Consider the following 17,688-nt stretch of genomic DNA (forward strand, 5'->3'; position numbering starts at 1 on the left):
GGTTTTTCGCTTCTGTGACTCCAGCCTTATGGGTCATCTAGTGCAGAGGTCCCCAACCGCCGGTCCGCGGACCAGGACCGGGCCGTTGGGGTTTTTCAGCCGGTCCGCGGCGCCGCTGACAGCTAGCTCCGCGGCCCTGCGCCTGGTCAGAGCTCGCTCTGTGTGGATTTATAATGTTTTCTGCCATAGCCGTGACAGCTCGCAGCTCCCGGCAGAGAACATTATGCAGGACGGGGTGGGGCGTCGGGCGGGTCTTAGTGACGCAGCCCTCCACAGCACAGCATGGTACCTGTTGTACGTCACGGGGCGGGTCTTAGTGACGCGGCCCTCCTGCACAGCATGGTGTGTTCCTGACGGGGTGGGGCGGCAGGCTCTCCTCACTGACACGCCCCCGGCAGAACATGTTATGTGGGGCGTGCTGGGGCAGCAGACTGGCTTCAGTGACGCGGCTCCCGATACCGGTGTTCAGTGTGTAGCACTGCTAAGCAGCAGCGCTGTATACACTGACGCTCAATGTACAATGCTGCTACTTAGCAGCGCTGTACACCGAGGTCCCGCCAGCATCCTCCCCATACAGCTCCACCCCTCCATAACCCCACCCCCATATGACCAAAGCCCCGCCCCCACCCCCACCGGGCCATGGAAAACTGGTCTTGCTTAAAGCCGGTCCCTGGTGCAAAAAAGGTTGGGGACCTCTGATCTAGTGGACATCACTGCAGGGGATGACCATGTTTCCTATATGGACAAAAGTATGTGCCCCCTCCACATTCCAACTCCAGTATATTTTCTGACCTCCCAGTCTGCATTCATAGAGATTAATATGGAGTCAGACCCTCTGTAGATATAAAGCTTCCGCTCTTCTGGGAAGGATTTCTACAAGATTTTGGAGGCGTCTGTTGGAATTTTTGCCCTTTCAACCAGAAGAGCAATTGTGAGGCCAGACATTGATGCTGGGGAGAGGCCGGTCTCACAATCTCCTTTATAGTTGGATGGGGTTGAGGTCAGGGCTCTGTGCGGCCACTCATGTTCTCCCACCTTGTGCACTGGGAACAGTTAAGGGTCTTCCCCAAAATGGTCCCACAAAGCTGAAGCTACAATTGTCCACAATGTCTTGTCTTGGCACAATGCAGTCAGGGGGTAATGTCCTCCTGGAATCACCAAACCCAGGCTCCTCCATCAGAGGCAGATAGAGAAGTGTGATCCGTCACTGCACAGAACACGTCTCCTCCAGAGTCCAGTGGTGGCGGCTTTACACCCCTCCATCCGACGCTCGGCATTGTGCTTGGTGATGTACGGCTGCATGCAGCTGCTCCGCCATGAAGCTCCCGGCGGGGGTGCAGTATTTGTGCTGATACCAGAGGAGGTCTGGACTCTGCAGTTATGGGGTCAGCAGGGTGTCGGTGACTTTTCTGCCCTCTGCCCCTCAGCACTCGGCCCCCCGCTCTGTAATGTTACGTGGTCTGCTCTTCGTGGCCGAGTTGCTGCAGTTCCTTCCACTTCCCAATAATATCACTCACAGGTGATGGCGGAAAATTTAGGAGGTAAGAAATGTCATGAATGGACTTGTTACCCCGGTGGCTCCTATTAGAGGACCGCGATGGTATCAGGGAGCTCTGCACCACCGGCCGCTCTGCCGCATGTTAGTAAAGGCAGACGGCACAGCGGGGGGATGTAGGTTATATAACAGGGGACGAGGGGCCGGATGTTATATGCCGGGGGAGAAGGGACCGAATGTTATACACCGGAGGGCAAGGGGCTGAATGAAAAACCCTGAATTCAGGATTGCGACATGCCTCCCAATACTTTTCTCCATGTAGTGTGCTCATTTCTTACTCTAATTTCCCTCTTATATAAAATCCCCCTAATTAAAAAATGACTAAAAAAAATGCTGCAAAGCGCTGAAATAATTGACATTCTGCAGATGTGAAACTGCTTTAAATCTGCAAGGAAAAATAAGAGACTTCAGGAATTTTATTCACTTTGCTGGTAATAGGAAATCCTTCAGTTCTTTGTGAGAAAACTGCTTGAGAAAAAAAGCAGCAAATACCTAACGTGTGCACATACCCTAAGGGTTGCTGTCCCTGGAATGACAGATCCACCTGTTGCAATAAAACCTGGTTTGCTGTTGAGGACTTTAGGAAAGCTTGATGACGACACCTATGGGAATTGCAATAGTGGCCATATTGGTTAACACCCAAAATTCCTAGAATAGGAATATTTGAATTTTTTTTTATTTATTTATTTTATTTTAGGGTGAAACTTTTTTAAAAAAGTAATAATGACTTTTTGGACAGGTATTTTTGGGCATTAAATGCACCTGAAGGTCCTAGAGGTTGGCACCGTCTAAGAACAAACGTTTATCATCTTGACTGTTCTCTCATTCCTTACTTCTAATCAATATGGGAATGACAGCGGGGCCCTTGCTACATTTTTATGCAGGTTATTAATTGCTGTATGAGGAGCAAAAGTAAACCAGGTAAGTGTAAAGTAAAGATGTCACTCCTGGGTCACCAAATGCTTCTGCTGCACCAAGACAGCTCTTCCTTTGATTATCCAGCCTAGCACGATTTCATCATTGCAGCACTAGGCTGGCTGATCAAACGAAGAGCCGTGGACGTCAGGAGGCGGTTCTCACGGCCCTCGTCTTACCGCCACAGAACACTGTCAAGACTGAAAGACAAGGTCCTGCAAGTTGCAACAACTCTACTTCCAAGACAATCTAAAGTTCTATGTCCACTGATCGACGCTCACTTTTGGCCTTTTTCACATGGACCAACAATAATGTATGGGGACAGAACCATTGTTAATACAATCGCTCTGTCCCTTGTGACACTCACTGGCAGAGTGCTGGAGGGGAATTATGTTTCACTGAGGCTATTAGCTTTGGTGATGTGAAACCTGGAAGTCTTCTCCTGCATGGTATGTGCTGAGAGGGTAATCAGTCATTTTTAATGGGTCAGGTTTTATGTGAACACCTGTAGGGCAGGTGGGAGGCAGTTCACTATATCTCCACTCCAGGGTGTGGTCTGGGATGTAAATAGCCAGCATATTGAGTCTGCGGTGTTCAGTACCTGGAAAGGCTAGATACTGAGGAGGATCGTGCATTTGTGTGCTAAACCTGAACCTTGTGTGGTTAACTCTGAAAGGCCGGACCCTGGCCGATATAAGGACTGTGCTGTACGGTGGTACAGGGGTATGCTAGTTGCTGGACATAGGTGAGAGGTGAGGAGGACAGGGATGAGAAAGTGAGTAGATGATGGTCAGATAGGGTAAGGGGGGAGATTGAGAGGTTATATAGGGAGTAGAGTAGGGTGAAGATAAGGTCCAGTGTATGTCCGTCTGTATGGGTGGCTGAGGAGGACCACTGTGTGAGTCCAAAGGATGAAGTGAGAGACAGAAGTTTGGAGGCTGCTGACTGGTATGTGTCAGTGGGGATGTTGAAATCGCCCATGATGATGGTGGGTATGTCAGCATACAGAAAGTGAAAAAGCCAGGTGGGGAATTGGTCAATAAAGGGAGATCTGTATATGACAAGCACTTGGAGGTTGGAGGGAAAGTAGATGCTGACACAGTGGACTTCAAAAGAAGGGAGGATGAGGGAAGGTAGAGGTGGGATTGGGTTAAAGGTGCAGTTGGTAGAAAGGAGAAGACCCACTCCTCCACCATGTCAGTTACCCGGGCGAGGAGTGTGGGTGAAGTGCAAGCCACAGTAATACAGCGCAGGAGGGGAGGCAGTGTCGGAGGATGTCAGCCATGTTTCTGTGATGCCCAGGAAGGAGAGATTACAAGAGGTAAAGAGGTTGTGAATAACATGGAGCTTATTGCAGACAGAATGGGCATTCCAGAGTGCCCCAGAGAGAGGGAGAAAGGGGGAGGGAGTGAAGAGCACAGGTTTAACGTAGGAGAGATTGCGGTAGTTTGTATTTGGTTGGGAGTGATAGGAGGGGGGATTAGTGGAGGGTGTAAGCTGTGGGGGTGCAGGATTGGGAGATATGTCGCCAGCAGTGAGAAGAAGCAGAGAGAAGGAGAGCAGGTGGGAGAAAGAGAGTGGTCGGCTTGTTTTATGTTTGAGTAGGATAGATCTGAAGTTGAGGAGCAGGTCAGCAGATGAGGTCAGGTGGGGAGGTGAGAGGGAAGGAGAAATGCTTATTTGGTTTGCGGGTGCTGGGAATTGGGGATAGCGAAGAAGAGTGAGGATTAGTGGAGCAAAAAACTGTAAGGGCATATGTAAGCATAATGAAAGTGTAAGGGAGAATAGAGAAGCTAAATACATTTAATAGGTAGTTACTTGTACTTTCTGGTCACTTCTGGCCAATTTCTGGCATATTTCTGCTGGTTACTCAAGAGACACACTCATGGAGACAGACCACCGTCATTAACAGACCTGTATCTCTCAATTTATAAAGCTTTCAATGCACATGGAGTAGGTCAGGTGTAAGAAGGCGGGAGGAGCCGCAAGGAGACAATTCACAAACACAGTAGGGGATAATTAGGCGACAGAGACAGCATAAACAGTTTTGAATGGCGATCAATGAATATGCATAGTATTGCACATTGGAACATACCTGCAAATGAACAGATGGTTGTCAGATCAGGGGTGATGGCAATATTGATGAATATAAATCGCGAGATTACATTTCTGGATTTCTGGCATATTTCTGCTGGTTACTCAAGAGACATACTCATGGAGACCGACCACGGTCATTAACAGACCTGTATTTCTCAATTTATTATTATTTATTATTATAGCGCCATTTATTCCATGGCGCTTTACATGTGAGAAAGGGGTATACATAGCAAAAACAATTACAATAATCTTGAACAAAACGTGACGGCGACTGGTACAGGAGGCCCGAGGACCCTGCCCGCGAGGGCTCACAATCTACGAGGGATGGGTGAGGATACAGTAGGTGAGGGTAGAGCTGGTCGTGCAGCGGTGTGGTGGAGCGGTGGTTACTGCAGGTTGTAGGCTTGTTTTCACAGTAGGAGAGAGTCTGATATGTTGGGGTAGAGCGTTCCAGAGTAGGGGGGATGCACCGGAGAAATCTTGTATGCGATTGTGGGAAGAGGAGATAAGAGGGGAGTAGAGAAGGAGATCTTGTGAGGATCGGAGGTTGCGTGCAGGTAAGTACCGGGAGACTAGGTCAGAGATATACGGAGGAGACAGGTTGTGGATGGCTTTGTATGTCATGGTTAAGGTTTTGAACTGGAGTCTCTGGGTAATAGGGAGCCAGTGAAGAGATTGACAGAGAGGAGAGGCCGGGGAATAGCGGGGGGACAGGCTGATTAGTCGGGAAGCGGAGTTTAGGATAGATTGGAGGAGTGCAAGAGTGTTGGACGGGAGGCTACAGAGATGATGAGGGCATGCACTAGTGTTTTTGCAGATTCGTAGTTGAGAAATGTGCGGATCCGGGAGATATCTTTGAGTTGGAGTCGGCAGGAAGTGGAAAGGGGCTTGGATATGTGGTTTGAAGGAGCGATCAGAGTCCAGGGTTACCCCGAGGCAGAGAGCTTGCGGGACTGGGGACAGAGACAGAGGCGGCATAAACAGTTTTGAATGGAGATCAATGAATATGCAGAGTATTGCAGATTGGAACATACCGACAAACAGAGACACAGTTTTGAATGGAGATCAATGAATATGCAGAGTATTGCACATTGGAACATACCGACAGAGACACAGTTTTGAATGGAGATCAATGAATATGCAGAGTATTGCACTTGGAACATACTGATAAACAGAGACACAGTTTTGAATGGAGATCAATGAATATGCAGAGTATTGCACATTGGAACATACCGACAAACAGAGACACAGTTTTGAATGGAGATCAATGAATATGCAGAGTATTGCACATTGGAACATACCGATAAACAGAGACACAGTTTTGAATGGAGATCAATGAATATGCAGAGTATTGCACATTGGAACATACCGACAAACAGAGACACAGTTTTGAATGGAGATCAATGAATATGCAGAGTATTGCACATTGGAACATACCGACAGAGACACAGTTTTGAATGGAGATCAATGAATATGCAGAGTATTGCACTTGGAACATACTGATAAACAGAGACACAGTTTTGAATGGAGATCAATGAATATGCAGAGTATTGCACATTGGAACATACCGATAAACAGAGACACAGTTTTGAATGGAGATCAATGAATATGCAGAGTATTGCACATTGGAACATACTGATAAACAGAGACACAGTTTTGAATGGAGATCAATGAATATGCAGAGTATTGCACATTGGAACATACCGACAAACAGAGACACAGTTTTGAATGGAGATCAATGAATATGCAGAGTATTGCACATTGGAACATACCGACAAACAGAGACACAGTTTTGAATGGAGATCAATGAATATGCAGAGTATTGCACATTGGAACATATGGACAAACAGAGACACAGTTTTGAATGGAGATCAATGAATATGCAGAGTATTGCACTTGGAATATACCGATAAACAGAGACACAGTTTTGAATGGAGATCAATGAATATGCAGAATATTGCACATTGGAACATACCGACAAACAGAGACACAGTTTTGAATGGAGATCAATGAATATGCAGAGTATTGCACTTGGAACATACCGACAAACAGAGACACAGTTTTGAATATGCAGAGTATTGCACACGGCAACATACCTGCAAATGAAACAGATGGTTGTCAGATCAGGGGTGATGGCAATATTGAAGAATATAAATCGTGAGATTACATTTCTGGATTTCTGGCATATTTCTGTGCTGGTTACTCAAGAGACATACTCATGGAGACCGACCACGGTGCTGTATCTTTTTATTTTGTTTTGCCGTTATACCGTATGGGCAGTGTTTATTTTATGAACTCTAGATTGGTTTATGCCATTTTTTTAATAAACTAATATAAAACTTAAAGAGACAGCGTACCATGTCTACCTCCATTTACAGCCAAGCAAACCGCTCTACCACAGGTAGTGTTAGAAATGTGGGCAGGGTTCCCAGCAAACACGTGTGACTGCTACAAGAGGTACTGCATGTCCTGGGTAAAGAAAGGCAACCATAAGCCAGCAAGCGACGCCAGACAAAATGGAGGACCTAATTAAGCATTTGGTGCAAGCGCAGCAGCAACAAATGGCGCAACAGGAGACAACTAAGCTGCTTATGCAGTAACAGCTGACAACAGCAGCAGCAAATTGATTTGCTCACTGAGGCGATTTGTGGCACGGCGACATCTCCCACTCTAAGGTCAGCGGACGACTTTTCCATCCGGAAGGCGGTAAGGAGAGCTCTGCAGAAAATGACCCTGGGTGACGACGTAGAGGCCTTTCTGATGGTGCTTGAGAGGGTTGGATCTCTCACTCATTGCTTGAGTATTGTGTCTAGCTGTTAGCACAGCTTCAGTCTCCAGCTCCTGAACATTCATTCCCAGTCTTTTATAATTTATCTACGGATTGTTTCCTACAACTACTTGCTATATCCAAGAACTTCTACTACCGCTTGCTATTCCTATTTGTGCTCCTTCAGACACTGGTTTCCAGCAGTACTACACCAGTATGGTAACAAGATACTCAAACGTTCATCATGAATGACACAGAGGGAGGAAAATTGGAGGTGCGTGTAACTAAGATGAACTGCTTGCTTGCTAAGATGAACTGCTCTGCAACATTTTGATCCTTTGTTGTTTGGTTTTCTTTGTTGGTTAGCTCATCTCTCCCGAATTGATCTAGTCCAATGTATACATTTATCTATGGGTAATACTGATGCATACAATAAGCTTGATGAACCTATATTTTGTGTCAAGTATGATATCTTATCTGCAACATCTATGCAGATATGCAAATGTGGCACCCCAGGGGTCTGGTTACCACAGTAATAGAAATATTATGTCTGAGAGCAAGTGGGAGATTTCTCTGGTCAGGAGCCCTAAGCATGCAACACGGCCCACCCAGACCTGGGAGGGGAGGAATCTGCCCTTATAAACTGGGTCTGGGGCGGGATTAGGAGAGACAGAGCCTGCAGAACAAGCAAAGCAGTCAGAGTCTGAGAGTCAGAGCCTGGAGAGGGAAAGTGACAACAGGAGCTCTGTAGGAGCAGGAGCGAGTGCCAGAGGCTGGAAGCTAGAAAGCTCGCCTTGGCTGAAGACACTAAACCCGGACACGGAGTCCGAGGCTGTGGGGACATCCAGGTCCAGCAGCAGAATCCAACCGGCAGGGGATTCCATGTCCTCTGTCCATAGAAGCCCGGAGGCACGGTCACAAGCAAGGGACCAGCACCGCCATCGTGAAGCGGAGGCTAACGGAAGGCCCCAAGTCACCGGCCATATGGGTGAGCACCACACGGTATACTCAGGGATGTGGGCTACTTCTACCCGCATAGAGCAAGGTAGCCAGGAAGAGTGCAGATAGTCGGGGAGGCCTACAACTCCACCTGGCCAGGGGAGATCCCACTTGCTTACTGACTGACCAGGCCCCTACTGCTAACCAGTACTCCCGGGAGGGTCTGCGTTATTCCATCAGTAAAGACCCTGAACAGCACCACACGTCTCTGTGTTTCATCACCGCACCAGCACCATTAGTACAGGGACGCTCACACCATCTCTCCCATCATCCACACTAGCTGCCCTGAGGCAATACTTCTCCCGTGGGGAGTTATCCCATACTCGGCTGCGCAAACAACATCAGCCTCAGCGGTCTGCAGCGCAGCGGCGGTCCCCACTGACCGCAATCCACGGGTGGCGCAGTCGGACATTTGTCACATTACTAATACTGCCACTGGTTTGACCGCCCTGGGCACGGACCGGGTCACAGCCACGGAGGACTACAACCCCCAGCGATCCGGCTCCGGGTATCCCCTGCACAGCACAGGCCCAGGGGGCGCGTCAACTTTGGCGTAGTCGGCAGGATATCGTGCCCGCAACCACCGGGTACTGCGTGCCTGAAAAAGACTTTTATACTTACCTGTGGTGAAGTTTCCCGCCGTCCGGAGTCGTTTCCCGCCATGGGACGCCATCTTGGGTCGTTTCCCGCCGTCTTCTGCCGTCTTCCCGCCATCCGCAGCTGCTTCCCGCCATCGGACGCCATCTTCAGGACACCGCACGGGAAGAAGAGGGGCGTGGACGCCGAAAGAGAGCGAGATCCGAAGCTCCGCCCCACGCACTGACGCTGCGCAAGGTCCTGGAAGGGAGGAAGAGCGACGCTGACGTCATCGGAGCGCAACGCCAGGTCCTCTAGCCGGACGATTGACTGCGGAGACGCAGCCTACAGAAGAAGAGCATCGCAAGGTAGGCCACGGTCCACTAGGGGGGAAGGAGGATGTCGGACACCGAGGGGAGCTCCACCGCCACACCGGCCGCCAGCGCAACCGCAGCAGCGGTCATGCCATTCACCATGCCCTATATCCCGGGGGCAACCTGGCTACCCCAGTACTCAGGGGAGTCACATACCCTGAGTGACTTTAGGGAAAAACTGGATAGCCTCTTCCAGGTATACCCCCTCAAGAGCAAAAAGTAAGCATCCTGGTTGCCCAGTTAATCAGGGCAGCCCAAAGGGAGGTAAAGTCCTGGTTACCTGGGAAGAAGAGGACTGTCAGAGAGATACTAGCCCGGCTGAAAGACACATTTGATACCTGAACCTCAGCTGAAATAAAACTCAGATTTTACGGGTGCAAACAACGGGCACATGAAAGTATAAGAGACTATGCTCTAAACCTACAAGAGTCCCTGAGAGCCATTAAGCAGGCAGACCCTGACAGCGTGGGAAATGAAGACAAGCTGTTGACCGAACAATTTATTGAGGATCTACTGTGCAATGCCCACCGAACCCAGTTGCGGGCAATGGCCTTACAGGACCCTGACCTGGACTTTGCACAGTTCAAGGACAGAGCCATCCGGGTGCTCCGAGAACCGGCACAAGGTGGCGCTGTGACCCACAGGCGCCCTGCTATCACTTATCACCAGGACGCGGCGCCCTTGTCAGCAGGGCCTGTGGGAGCTGATGCGCAGGCTTTGAACAATGACCCGGCTACAGACCTGCACCATCAGGTCCAAGAGCTGACTAAGAGCGTTGCCGCGCTAACCAGAACTCTGCAGTCTTTACAGGTCTCTTCTCCAGGAAAGATCCAGCTGGCATCCGGACCGGAGGACATCCCGTGGCGCCGACTGAGGAGGACCCCACCGGCCAGAGGAAGACCCAGCAACCGGTACAACGAGGACGGACGACCCATCTGCCGCCGCTGCAATCAACCCGGACATATGACAAGGTACTGTCATTTAAACGGGCACAACCTGGGGTAGAGGGCCAACCCCCAGGCATAAGATCATCAGGCCCATTGAACTGGCGTGATAAATACGTAGGGGGACGTCCGGTCTTGCCTGTGGTACTGGATGGCATTCCTATGAGTGCCCTACTAGACACTGGGTCACAGGTGACTACCATCCCGTAAGTGCTCTTCAAGCGGTACTGGAATGACTCGGACATAACCCGCTACCCGGATGACGACCTGAGCCTTATAGCCAGCAATGGTCAGCCCGTGCCCCAGATAGGATTTAAAGAGGTGACCATCAAGGTCGGTAAAGTTGAACTGCCGGCACAAGGACTGATCATTGTGGACATTGACCGTCGCGAGAGTCACCCAAAAATAACCCTAGGTACTAACGTAATCGAAAACTGTCTTGCAGAGGTGATTCTTATTTTGCAACAGGTTGCCAAGAACGCCAGTTCCAGCCAGCAGCGTGTCCTCCAAAAAGAGATCCGGGCACTGATGAAACGGCAACAGGTGGAACTATCTGGTGGTGAGATAGGTAGCGTGAGAATGTGTGACCCGTTCCCTATTGCCATGCCCCCGAAAAGTGAGATGATGATTTGGTGCCGGGCAGCTATTGGTCTGAGAGGTAGAGACTACCAAGCAATGGTAGAACCCGTCTACTCAGACAGTAGGCCCACCATTTTGACAGCACGGGGGGTGGTCGATGTACGCCATGGGAGGGTGCCCGTCCGCATCATCAATATCGGGGAGAGAGAAGTATACCTGCCCCGGTATGCCACGCTAGCCAAATTGTTCACCATAAACCAGAACTCTGTACAGGCCGTGGAACCCTTGCCTCCATCTCAACCAGAGGAAGGTAACGGCTCTAAGAAACCAATGGAGGACTGGTGTCAGCAACTGCATTTGGGTACTGACTCCACTCCCTCACACCAAAAACAGGGAGTCTATCGGGTGGTTCAAGAGTACGAGAGAGTGTTTAGTAAACACCCGTTGGACTTCGGGCGAGTTAAGGGGGTAGAACATCACATCCCCACGGGAGACCATCCTCCCATAAAGGAGCGATACCGACCCGTACCCCCAGCACACTATCAACACGCCAAGGGGATGCTAAAAGACATGAAGGAGGCTGGGGTAATTAGGGACAGCTGTAGCCCCTGGGCAGCTCCACTAGTCTTAGTGAAAAAGAAAGACAACACCATGAGAATGTGTGTAGACTACAGGAAGGTCAACCGTATCACACACAAAGATGCGTACCCATTACCAAGGATAGAAGAGTCCTTAGCTGCATTAAAATCTGCTAACTTCTTCTCTACTTTGGATCTCACTAGCGGATACTGGCAGGTTCCTGTAGCAGAGGCGGATCGGGAGAAGACCGCATTCACCACCCCGATGGGACTCAGCGAGTTTAACTGTATGCCGTTCGGGCTCTGCAACGCACCAGGAACCTTCCAACGGTTGATGGAATGCTGTCTGGGACACCGGAACTTCGAGACGGTCCTACTATACCTGGACGACGTCATCGTCTATTCCAAGACCTATGAGGACCATCTGGAACACCTGGCAGAAGTGTTTGAAGCCCTGGCAAACTATGGCCTAAAGGTAAAACCCTCAAAGTGTCATCTACTGAAGCCAAAGGTACAGTACCTGGGACACGTGGTGAGTGCTGACGGAGTAGCCCCCGACCCTGACAAGATCACCGTGATTAAGGACTGGCCAAGACCATCCAGCATAAAGGAAGTGCGGCCGTTCCTCGGGTTGGTAGGCTACTACCGAAGATTCACTCCCGGTTTTACCAAGAAGGCAGCTCCTATGCAGGACCTCCTGATAGGCCAGTCCAGGAAGGCCAAAAACCAGAAGCCACTCTTCAAATGGGAAAAGCTGGAAGAGGAGTCCTTCCGCCAGCTGAAGATGGCCCTCACGGGGGATGAAATCCTGGCGTACCCTGATTACAGCCAGCCCTTTATCCTCCACACGGACGCAAGCAACATCGGGCTAGGAGCCATACTGTCCCAGATCCAGCAGGGGAGAGAACGGGTAATTGCTTATGCCAGCCGAAAACTGCGACCCACGGAAAGAAACCCTGAGAATTACAGCTCGTTCAAGCTAGAGTTCCTGGCAGTGGTGTGGGCAGTAACCGAACGTTTCAAGCATTACCTTGCCTCTTCCAGGTTCACCGTGTACACGGACAACAACCCGTTGACACACCTGGACACTGCAAGACTGGGTGCCCTGGAGCAGAGATGGATGGCCCGCCTGTCCAATTATGAGTTCACGATCAAATACCGGGCAGGACGCTCCAATACCAAAGCGGACGCCCAGTCCAGGATGCCAAACCTTCCAGACGAAGGGGAGGATCCAGAAGAATTGGAAGAGATCTAACTCCCTGCGTTTCACCGTCATGGGATTACCCAGTATTCCCACCGTGTGAGGGGCCAGTGATCCGCTACGTTCAACCCCTTACCCCACTACAACTGGGCGGAGACGCAAGACAGTGACCCCGCAGTCCGTCTGGTGAAGGAGATGCTGACCCAGGCTGACGCCCGCCTGGACCCAGATGCTCCGGAAGAGACCAAGCAACTGTGGACGGAAAAGAGCAGACTGTTTCTCTACAAGGAGAAGTTGTGCCGCAGAATGGTCAATTCCCGGACACATGAACTGATCTGGCAGGTTGTGGTACCGAGACGGGATGCAGCTATGGTGCTGGAGGCCTACCACAATGGGGCAGCGCACTTCGGATGGAAGAAGCTGGAGTTCCTGCTGCGTGAACGGTTCTACTGGATAGGCATGAGAGGAGCCATTGAGAGGTGGTGTAGAGACTGTGGCCCGTGCAATCTAAGAAGAAGGGACCGTGCCAGCCAGAGGACTCCCCTGCAGCCCATCATCACCAGGCAGCCGCTGGAACTGGTCACTCTGGACCATGTTAAACTGGCTCCAAGCAGAAGCGGGTATGTCTATGCCTTAACCATCGTGGATCACTACTCCCGGTTCCTGGTGGTGGTCCCTGTCAAAGACCTGACGGCTCAGACAGCAGCCAGAGCCTTCCAGCTGCACTTCTGCCGCCCACACGGGTACCCGGACCAAGTGCTGACGGACCAAGGACCAGCCTTCGAAGCGGAGGTCTTCCAGGAGTTCTGCAACCTGTATGGTTGCAAGAAGATAAGAACAACGCCCTATCACCCCCAAACCAATGGACTCTGCGAGAAGATGAACCAGGTGGTGATAGATCTGCTAAAAACATTGCCCCTGTAAGAACGCAGTCTGTGGCCTGAGAAACTGCCCGATCTGGTGGACCTGTATAACCACATCCCGGTAGGTTCCACCAACTGTACCCCGGGTTACCTAATGCGAGCAAGACCTTGGTAAGCTGCCTGTTGACCTGGATATGGGAGTCCTGATACCCGAGGACACCTCGCCAGAGGCAGACTGGGATACAGAACGGCAGCAGCAGTACCAGAAAGTACAGGAGAGCGTCGAGCGAAGTCTCTGTCAATCAAGAGAAAGGCAGGAGAGGACTTATAACCAACATGCTCCCGCTGTTCCCCTGGTACCTGGAGAGCAGGTCTTGAAAAGAAAAAGGCGGCTCCATAAGTTGGACGACCAGTGGGAAAAGGACCCGTACACCGTACTGCCCTCAAGCCACAATAATCCAAAGGTGTACGTCATCAGCAAGGATGGAGGAGAGACCACAGCCACTGTCTCCAGAGACCACCTGAAAAAGTGCCCCGAGAAGTTGCAAAGCACGGATGAAGATCAGGAAGACCCTCAACCCGTAGAGGAAAAGGAGGAAATGATCAGCACTGTACTCGGAGACTTTCCCCGGTCCTGGACACAAGTAAACAACGCTATCGTGGTGCCCGTCCTCACCTTTCTCCAGCCAGCCCCTCAAGTGCCTACAGAAGACCAGGCAGAGCTGGAAGAGCAGCCGGCCCAGGAGGCAGAAGAATCCACACCAGCAGCGCAGGAGGATCAACCCTCTGCTAGTAGTGAGCCTGCCGTGCCCCTAGTGAGCCAAAGAGTGCGCAGACAGCTGCCCAGCTTGCCCATAACACCTCCTACACCCTGTAGTGCAGGACCAGTTAGTGAGCTCCGTAGGTCCACTAGAGTCACTAGAGGTCAGATGCCCGCTCGCTGGAAAATCTGAACTAATGCACTGTGAATTTATGTTTAACTGTTTATGGTTTATGTTTGTTGCCTGTTATTAATTATGTTTCTCAGTTACCCTGCAGATTTTTATGGACTGACAGGTTATGGACACTGGATAACCGGAACAATTCTTGTAGATAGTTGCACCTTGGTGCCTCTTGCGAAGACGGCCGCGGAAAAGAAAACCTGTCTGGCGTGGCCTCCTAAAGTCCAAAGTAGCTAGCTTAAGCCTTGCAGCCACGCCCAGGGCCAACGCAAGGGGTTTGCTTTGGACAGGTCCCCTACCTCGCTTAAAACTTCACCTTGGGTGATATGGACACCCGGTTACAGAAACGCCGTGACCACAAAATGTACTTTTTTCATGTTGACTTGTTATTGTTATACCCTGCATTTATGTTTCTTTAAAAATATGTTTAGTCCCGGAGTGCTAAATTTTACTAGGGGGGAATGTGGCACCCCAGGGGTCTGGTTACCACAGTAATAGAAATATTATGTCTGAGAGCAAGTGGGAGGTTTCTCTGATCAGGAGCCCTAAGCATGCAACACTGCCCACCCAGACCTGGGAGGGGAGGAATCTGCCCTTATAAACTGGGTCTCGGGCGGGATTAGGAGAGACAGAGCCTGCAGAACAAGCAGAGCAGTCAGAGTCTGAGAGTCAGAGCCTGGAGAGGGAAAGTGACAACAGGAGCTCTGTAGGAGCAGGAGCGAGTGCCAGAGGCTGGAAGCTAGAAAGCTCGCCTTGGCTGAAGACACTAAACCCGGACACGGAGTCCGAGGCTGTGGGGACATCCAGGTCCAGCAGCAGAATCCAACCGGCAGGGGATTCCATGTCCTCTGGCCATAGAAGCCCGGAGGCACAGTCACAAGCAAAGGACCAGCACCGCCATCGTGAAGCGGAGGCTAACGGAAGGCCCCAAGTCACCGGCCATACGGGTGAGCACCACACGGTATACTCAGGGACGTGGGCTACTTCTACCCGCATAGAGCAAGGTAGCCAGGAAAGAGTGCAGATAGTCGGGGAGGCCTACAACTCCACCTGGCCAGGGGAGATCCTACTTGCTTACTGACTGACCAGGCCCCTACTGCTAACCAGTACTCCCAGGAGGGTCTGCGTTATTCCATCAGTAAAGACCCTGAACAGCACCACACGTCTCTGTGTTTCATCGCCGCACCAGCACCATTAGTACTGGGACGCTCACACCATCACTCCCATCATCCACACTAGCTGCCCTGAGGCAATACTTCTCCCGTGGGGAGTTATCCCATACTCGGCTGCGCAAACAACATCAGCCTCAGCGGTCTGCAGTGCAGCGGCGGTCCCCACTGACCGCAATCCACGGGTGGCGTAGTCGGACATTTGTCACATTACTAATACTGCCACTGGTTTGACCGCCCTGGGCACGGACCGGGTCACAGTACAACCCCCAGTGATCCGGCTCCGGGTATCCCCTGCACAGCACAGGCCCAGGGGGCGTGTCACAAACACAAAAAACAAAATACAATTGCACTTCATTGGAAGAAGGGTGCCCTGCTGAGTAGAATATCTGATATTAGGAGGATGGAATACATGACGTCCATCCTAAATGATAGAGTGGCTTTATTTGTTACAATTTGGGCCCCTTGGGACTATTACTGGGCATAACATAATAGCTGATTGGTTTATACTGCCCTTCCCTTTCCCTGTTTCTGTCTTTGTTTCTTTTGTCTTATGTCAAATCGTCATATGTATTGTTATAAGATGTAAAATAGTAAAGCTCCGGATGGTTTGGAAGGATTTTTGTGAATGCCGGAGGACCTAAGGGTAAGGGAGAGGGGGTGATGAGCTTGCTTACGGGTTCACTCTATCCCGACCCTTCTGATTAGAATAAGTTTGCTGGTATGAAGTTCTAAGATAAAGAAGGTCTTCTTAGCTCTATAACTGTTTTCACTCCATCTTTTCTAACCACTTGACATGCTAATTGTTGTCTGTTTTATTTTATACTTTAATAAAAATTACAGTTTAAAAAAAAAAATACACAGCATTTGAAAATCAGACAACTCATAATGTTCAAATTTTTGTACAAGCTACACAGGATCTTAAGGCCCCTTCACACATAGCGACGCTACAGCGATCCTGACAACGATACGACCTGTCAGGGATCGTTGCTGCGTCACTATGTGATCGCTGGTGAGCTGTCAAACAGGCAGGCTCACCAACGATCAGGGGAGCAGCGACATCGTGGAAAGAATTTTCCACGATGTCCTACTCCTGGTTACCAGACTGCTGAAGCAGGAGAAGGCTGGTAACCATGATAAACAGCAGGTTACTAGGGGCACACGTGCCCCTAGTAACCCGCTGTTTATCATGGTTACCACTCTGCTACAGGGAGCGGGAGGTTACCGCTCACCGTAGCAGAGTGGTAACCATGATAAACAGCGGGTTACTAAGTGTGCGTGTGCCCCTAGTAACGCGCTGTTTATCATGGTTACCAGCCTGATCGCTGGTCACACACAGCGATGTGTGCTGACCAGCGGGAGGGCAAAGACCAAAAAATGGTCCAGGACATTTTGCAGCGATCAGCGACCTCACAGCATGGGCCTGATCACTGCAAAGTGTCACACATAGCGACATCACTGGTGAGGTCGCTGTTGCATCACCAAAACCGTAACTCAGCAGCGATCTCGCTATGTGAGACGGGGGCTTAAGGAATATTGTGCACGATCTAATCAATAAGATTGCACTGCAGTCTGAACAGATCCTTCAGTTACAAAATCAACATATTGCTCCAGACCCTCCACCCACCTTTCCACTGCCACCTTTCAGGTTTGGTGGAGACTGTGACAAATTTCGTGGATTCAACAACCAGTGCAGATTGTACACCCTGCTCACTTCCTTACTGACAGATCAAAAGTATTGTGTATCATTATGCTACTGACACATAAAGCATTGGCCTGGGCCAGCCCCCTTATTGGAGCTCATGATGATTGACTTAATGATCTGGAGGTTTCCTAGCAGCCAAGAGCCAGGTGATGACCCTAATCATTGTGCAACTGCTTCAGCTACACTGATGGCGCTACGTCAGGGTAAACGCTCTGCTGCGGAATATGCCACAGAATTCAGGCGGTGGGTGATTGATACCGAATGGAATAATGCTGCAAAATTATCTTGTTTTAAGAATGGACTCTCCAGAGCACTCAAAGATGAACTATCCCAGGTCGATGTTCCCACAAATTTTGATGACTTTCATTCACCATTGTATTCATATAGACAACCGATTATCAGAGCGAAGATAGGAAAAGTGGAAT

The sequence above is a fragment of the Phyllobates terribilis genome, unplaced genomic scaffold (genome assembly GCF_046119375.1).
Source record: "Phyllobates terribilis strain yellow unplaced genomic scaffold, ASM4611937v1 Scaffold_7__3_contigs__length_470593459, whole genome shotgun sequence".
NCBI lineage: Eukaryota > Metazoa > Chordata > Amphibia > Anura > Dendrobatidae > Phyllobates > Phyllobates terribilis.